Consider the following 6,000-nt stretch of genomic DNA (forward strand, 5'->3'; position numbering starts at 1 on the left):
CTCCCCAAACAAACTCCCCTGTACAGAACTCCAAAGCAAATCAACATTTACACACGTGTTCTAAAGTCCTGAAAGAGGAGGTTTTAGTGGCAATGCTGCCAGTCCCCTGCTCAGAGCCACTCTGATGACTGGCCTCACAGTCATGACACTGCCCAGTGCTGGTGGCATTGTGGTGGCCATCGGCTGCCCCAGGCTGGCAGGGTCTTCTTGACCCCCAGCCACAGCTCCCTCTCAGAGACTCCAGGTAAAGTCAGTCAGAGTGAATGAGAGGTGAGGCTTGGGCTCATCCTTCAGTTGTTATTTTCCAAATGAGCAGGTAGATGGATATTTTCCTCGGTTCAGGGTAAATGCCTTGTCAGCCGTACCCTTCAGATGCTGCGTTGTTCTCTCCCTGTCTCCCAATCGCAGGAGATGCTCACCTGGGCTTGAGAGTGTTTGATTACCAATCCTATGGGTTTTGATGCCGAAATGGGAAACGTATCTACTTTATCTCGAGGTGGAAGGCTGAGCGCAGAGATGCATCTTTGTGATGCAAATTTCCCCTTTGTTTGGCGTGATTTTTCATTGTCGAACACATAAAAGCTAAGCAGGGAGCAAGGAGCAAACCTGGCACGTTGTGACAGGCACTTGCAAACAACAGACAAAATGTGCCGATTCCAGCTTCAGCCAGGTGTGTCTGACTGTCACTCGGTGAGTCTTCGAAAGATTCGAGTAGCAGATATTTTAATTATAAATGCTCAGTCAAGTCAATACATTTCTCAGTACAGAAGCAGTGACAGACAAAAAAAAAGGATTTGCTTAAAATTCAGCATGCACGGCAACATCCCCAAAATTTAAAAATAAGATAAGCACATCTTTAAAAATATATAAATTTAAACTCATATATACAAAACAGAAAGAGCAAAATAGACCTATAGGGAAACTGCACGTAAGCTTCAGCCTAAACTTGGAAAGATACATAAGCCTTGGAAGTCTGGAAAACCTTGCCATTGTGTAATTATGTTGCACTTCCATAGCTCGGTGTAAAACACAGCTGTGCAGTCTTTGGGCTACCCGGGACCTTCATGATGGAGAAGAATTGCACCAGATGAGCACTTCTCCCACCCACAGTCTGGGAGTGAGGCACAAGGATAGAGATGCTTTGCCCAGGCACAGGTATCTGTCATGTTGACACCTGAAGTTTATACCTGGGAGCCTGAGCTCCCTTTTTCCTTAATGGAGAGAAATTGGCACTTTCAGGTGCTCTTTGCCTCATCCTAGTGTAGTTGTCTAAAACAAATCACAGGATTCACACTGTGGGCATAGCTTTTCTTCTCCCCTCTCCTGAAAGGGAGTGGGGATGAGCAGAGCAGCCAATGTACCAACTTTTACACAATAGTGTCTAAATCTCGGTGAGAGGAGTCCTACCACAGACAGGAGGAGTTGTCCAAGTTAGTCCGAATTAAAACCTCTGAGAAGGGCTGCTTTGAGAGCAGCCAGGCAAGCTTGCCCTCTGACCGATGAGGGGGTTAGCTGAGCCCTAAACCCAGGCGAGGGGGGCCCATCATGACACCGTCACAACCAAGCAACAGTGCTGTGATGTAGGTTTAGAGGGCAGACATTTACATCAGGCATAAGCAGTGGCTGATCTTAAACACAAAAATAATGCATTGGTTTGACTCTCATGGTAATTCATGGTTTCTCAGAGCCACATGCTGCCTGCTACACCTAAACTGAAGAAATGTCAACTCCCACCTTGAAGATATTCAGAAGCTGGCTGGATATGGTCCTAGAGAACTGGCTTAGGGTGCTGGACTAAATGACCTTCAGAGGTCACCCTCTGTGATCTGATGAAATCCAAAAATAATACAGAAATTAAGAATGTTCCCAATCAAGCTTTTCCTGAAAGACAACTGAGCTTTTCAAAAATACTTCCATCACTCAGGAGCACTTTGTGTTTGAAATGTCATGAAAATACGCTTTTATGGAAGCCTGCCAAGATCCACAGATCACTGAGCACTTTCCAGCAGAAAGGATCATCCTCCTCCGACCTGGCTGGACAGGGGGTCATCACCACCAGTGCTCAGCAGGGAGGCAGCACCGGGGCATCATCCTCTCCCCAGAGCACTCCCTCCCCTCCTGGCCTGCCCCTGCTCCCTGCCACATGATGGGGAGGTGGCCATGGTGCCAGGCATCCCTCCATAGCCACCCCGTGGCAGCCAGCCTCATGTCTCACTCCTTCTGTTTGGATTTTCATATACACTGTGGGCGCACCGGTGAGATACGGACAGCAAAACCTCATCCCTTCCTCCCTTTCCATGGCTCTGCACCTGGAGGGGAAGAGGATACTGATGTTGTTTAGAGACAAAGGTAAAAAGAAAGAAAAGGAGCAGGAGGCAAAATTATTCTTCCCCGATGGAAAGCTCTTATGTTTGTTCAGATCATTATCATATCAGCAAACCTACATAAAAGTACCATTAATTTTAATACTTTCCCAAGACTAATTAGGTTTAAATTGGGTAGAAAATATTGCGCAAATAACTAGCTATGCATAAAATCCTCGGTGAAGTTTAATCAGGAGGGGTAGAAAACCGGGAAAATAGTTTTTATTAATGCATTTACACCATCTTAGAATTTCCCTGAATTGTGTTTTACCTTGGCTATAAAAATGAAAACATTTAAATTTCTTTAAAATTACATTTGACTTAATTACAGCCAATCCCTAATACCAGCAAACAACCCATTTTGCCTACTTTTCAGCATAAATAGCCACCAGCCTCATCATTTCATAAAGAGTTGTTTTCCTACATGATGTTCTCTATGTGCAGAATGTTAATAGCTACTATAGCTGAATATGAATAGGCTTTGTAGCTCCACTTGAAATATAGAAAAATGGCCCAGACATTAAAAAAGATAAAAGGGAAAAGGGCAGTAATGAATTTAGAGGAAAATGAACATTAATGGTACTAGCATTACCTCATGTTCCACATAACAAATTATTGGAAATCTGTCAAGCACACCAAATTATCTACTCATCTGCTGTTGTGGGGCCCTTTGGAGCCATCCAAAACCAGCAAAAGCAAGACAATTTAAGCTAATTTTACTATTTATAACAATAGAACAGACCATTAAGATAAATTAATGTCATTATCAAGTTTCTATGAAAATGACAAATACCGCTATTTCAAGCAGCTTTAGAAGCTGTTGACTATAATGAAATCTGCTGTACAGGTACTAAAAAGAAACACTCCAAGTAATTATTTTCTAGTAGCTTGTTTGTTTCCTTCACATTCATTTACTTTCACCACAATTAGTTCTGTACACAATATATGGTAACTAAACAGTCAACACTACGCAGCATTAGGACTAATTGGACAATTACGATGCAGTTTTCAGCCTTTTAGGTCCTAAAGAGAGCCAGGAGTAAACATTTTAGAGGCAACAATAGTGGCACCACATCGATTTGCGGGGTTGGAGTTTGAAGAAATACAAAGCAATGCGAGAAATAAAGCCAGGTAAAATGCTTTACACAAACCAGCTCAAATTGAGATGGTTATTAAATGATCTAATTGCTGAGGCTCCAAGCATGAGGCTGGACACTGCCAACAGAAACCAGCCGGGGTTAGGATGCTGGAGCAGGCTGGCTCCCGGGTCAGCTGTGAAGCTCAGGGTGAGGACAATGCCAGGCCAGTGCTGGCAGCCCTGAGGTGGGACCAAAGTAGCCAGCTGACCAACAGCCAGTGTGACACCAGCCAGGGTGGAGAAAATGAATGCCCTGGGAAGATTTACGTGTATTCTTTCAACACTTCCTTGATGTTGTAACTCCAGGTGTTTCACATGCACCGCCCCATCCCTTCAAACCTCCAGCACCCCTTTGCCCACTGCGCTGGACAAAGAATTCTGCAAAAAGAACGTATTTTCTTAGTGCCAGTCTTGACTTTCTGCTTTGGAGGATAAGGAAAACACTCTACCACTTAGAATTTCCTGGACAAGGCAAGGAAGGATCCATATGTACTGCAAACACAGCACAGATGCCACTTGGCACATGAACACATTCCAGCCAAAGTATCCATGTTCAGCTGCATTAACCAAGCACAGTGGAGGTAGCCATGGAATGCTAGGTGGAGATGTCATGCTTTCCCTGGCCAGCCGTGAGTCTTTTTCCTCACCTCATTTGCTCACACAGAGGGCAAAAATAGGATGAGGAAGCTTAGCATCCCTCTTTGAACTCCTTTTCACTTTTCCCATTTCTGTAGCTGCCAAGCTTTTATCTGCTCCGTGTGTGCCATTTCATGCCAGCAACATAAAGAAATAATTTGCATATTTTCACATAATTTCCAGTGAACCATCTCCAACTTTGAAGCCCCCGTACAGCTGGGTTGTGGGGCCAGTGCGAGTTGCAGGGATTGCTCTCTGGTGTGATACCTGCTGGGGAACAGCAAAGCAAAGCTCTGCCTTCCTCCCTACTTGGGGACGTGCAAGTTGGGCCAGGAGCCTCCTTCTTGCTTCAAACACAGCAAGGGGTTGAGCTGGGCCATTCCCTGTCCTGTATCTGGCAACACCACTGTGACACCAAGATTTTTTTGGGTGATTATCAGTTCTGTGCTAATGATAATGAAAGGTAATTAGTCTATAAAAGCATTATCACAACATTCATTGTTATTTATGACATTTTATTAGTACTATCAGTCAGGGATTTTATGAAGCAGAGGTTTTCTTTTTCCTTAATTAGACGTTTATGAGAGACTATCAAACCTGACAGTCCATTTAGGAATTTATTACAGAATAAAGGGACTCCAGCTGAAATCCAGCTTTGGTTTATATGACCAGTTTTGCACTGGATTTAACAGAAGCTGCATCTATTTGCAAATTTGGCTCTATGTCCCTGTGATGGACTATGCATCCATTGATTTAGGGAAGGCTGAACCATCCACCCTGCTCACAGCTGCTTCCGAAGGCTGGACATGCTCAGGTTGTGTGGGCATGCAAAAAGGTCCTGGGAGCTCCTGCAACAGGATATTTCCTAATGGTTTTTTTTACAGTAACTGCCTAAGTGAGTGCTTCAAAAAAGTGCTTAAAACCTTCCTAAAGCTCTCCCAGGAGCAGCAGCTGGAGCCTGGCAGCCATCATACAGCAGGGGCTCAGTGAGTTCAGTCACTCAGATGGATGCCTGAGCCCCTGGGACCTTCACTTCGGTTTCTGTCTTGTTACAGTCTTTGGCCCTTGTGCTTTGTCCTGCATTTTTCGCTACCTGGACAGATACTTGCATTGTTCCCCCTCAAAAAGATGCTAAAAGGAATTAAAATTCAACACCTGAAAGGGGTGATGACCCGGCTGCTGGTTCCTCATCCAGCAGCTGTCAGCAGCACCAGAACACTCAGCGGTCGTGTGCAGGATGGGGTGGCTTCGACAGGAGACAGCAGGGACTGGCAGTCTCCTTGATGACCAGGAGAGCAGCACCTTCCCAAGTGGCTCAGGAGTAGCTGGAAGGCACACGACAGCCATGCTGGACTTCTCAGTCTGCCAAGCCCTACAAGGAAAAGTCTTCTGAAGTCTGGAACCAGATGCAGAGCAGTAGGGAAGGGAGCAGGACAGCAAGACTATGTCCAAGGAGGGATGAGGAGTCCAGGGAAAAAGCAGGAAAACGTCCCTTGGGTGCCTAAATGGTCTCTGCATACACAAAGGAACTGAAAGGGGTATTTTAACTGTGCACATTGATCACCTTAGCACTTTATCCACTCCTGGCCTCTGCAATTCTGGAAGCTGTTCAATATTTAAGAAGTTACAGTAAAAAAACATCCTGAACATTTCAAGACTTGGAGAAAACCTGAAGTGCTTATAAAGGATAGTGAGAGCTGACCTTGCTACAATTTGTATGAACTTTTGCTCAGGGGGAAAATAGGGGTCGCAAAGGAACAGATATAGAGGAGGAAATCATAGTAAAAACTGAGGAATGAAGCTGCAGCCACACAAATTCAGCCTGGAAGTGGAGTGCAAACCTCCACCAGCCAGGGTGCTTAA

This window comes from Corvus brachyrhynchos, unplaced genomic scaffold, assembly GCF_000691975.1.
Source record: "Corvus brachyrhynchos isolate BGI_N302 unplaced genomic scaffold, ASM69197v1 scaffold103, whole genome shotgun sequence".
Taxonomy (NCBI): domain Eukaryota; kingdom Metazoa; phylum Chordata; class Aves; order Passeriformes; family Corvidae; genus Corvus; species Corvus brachyrhynchos.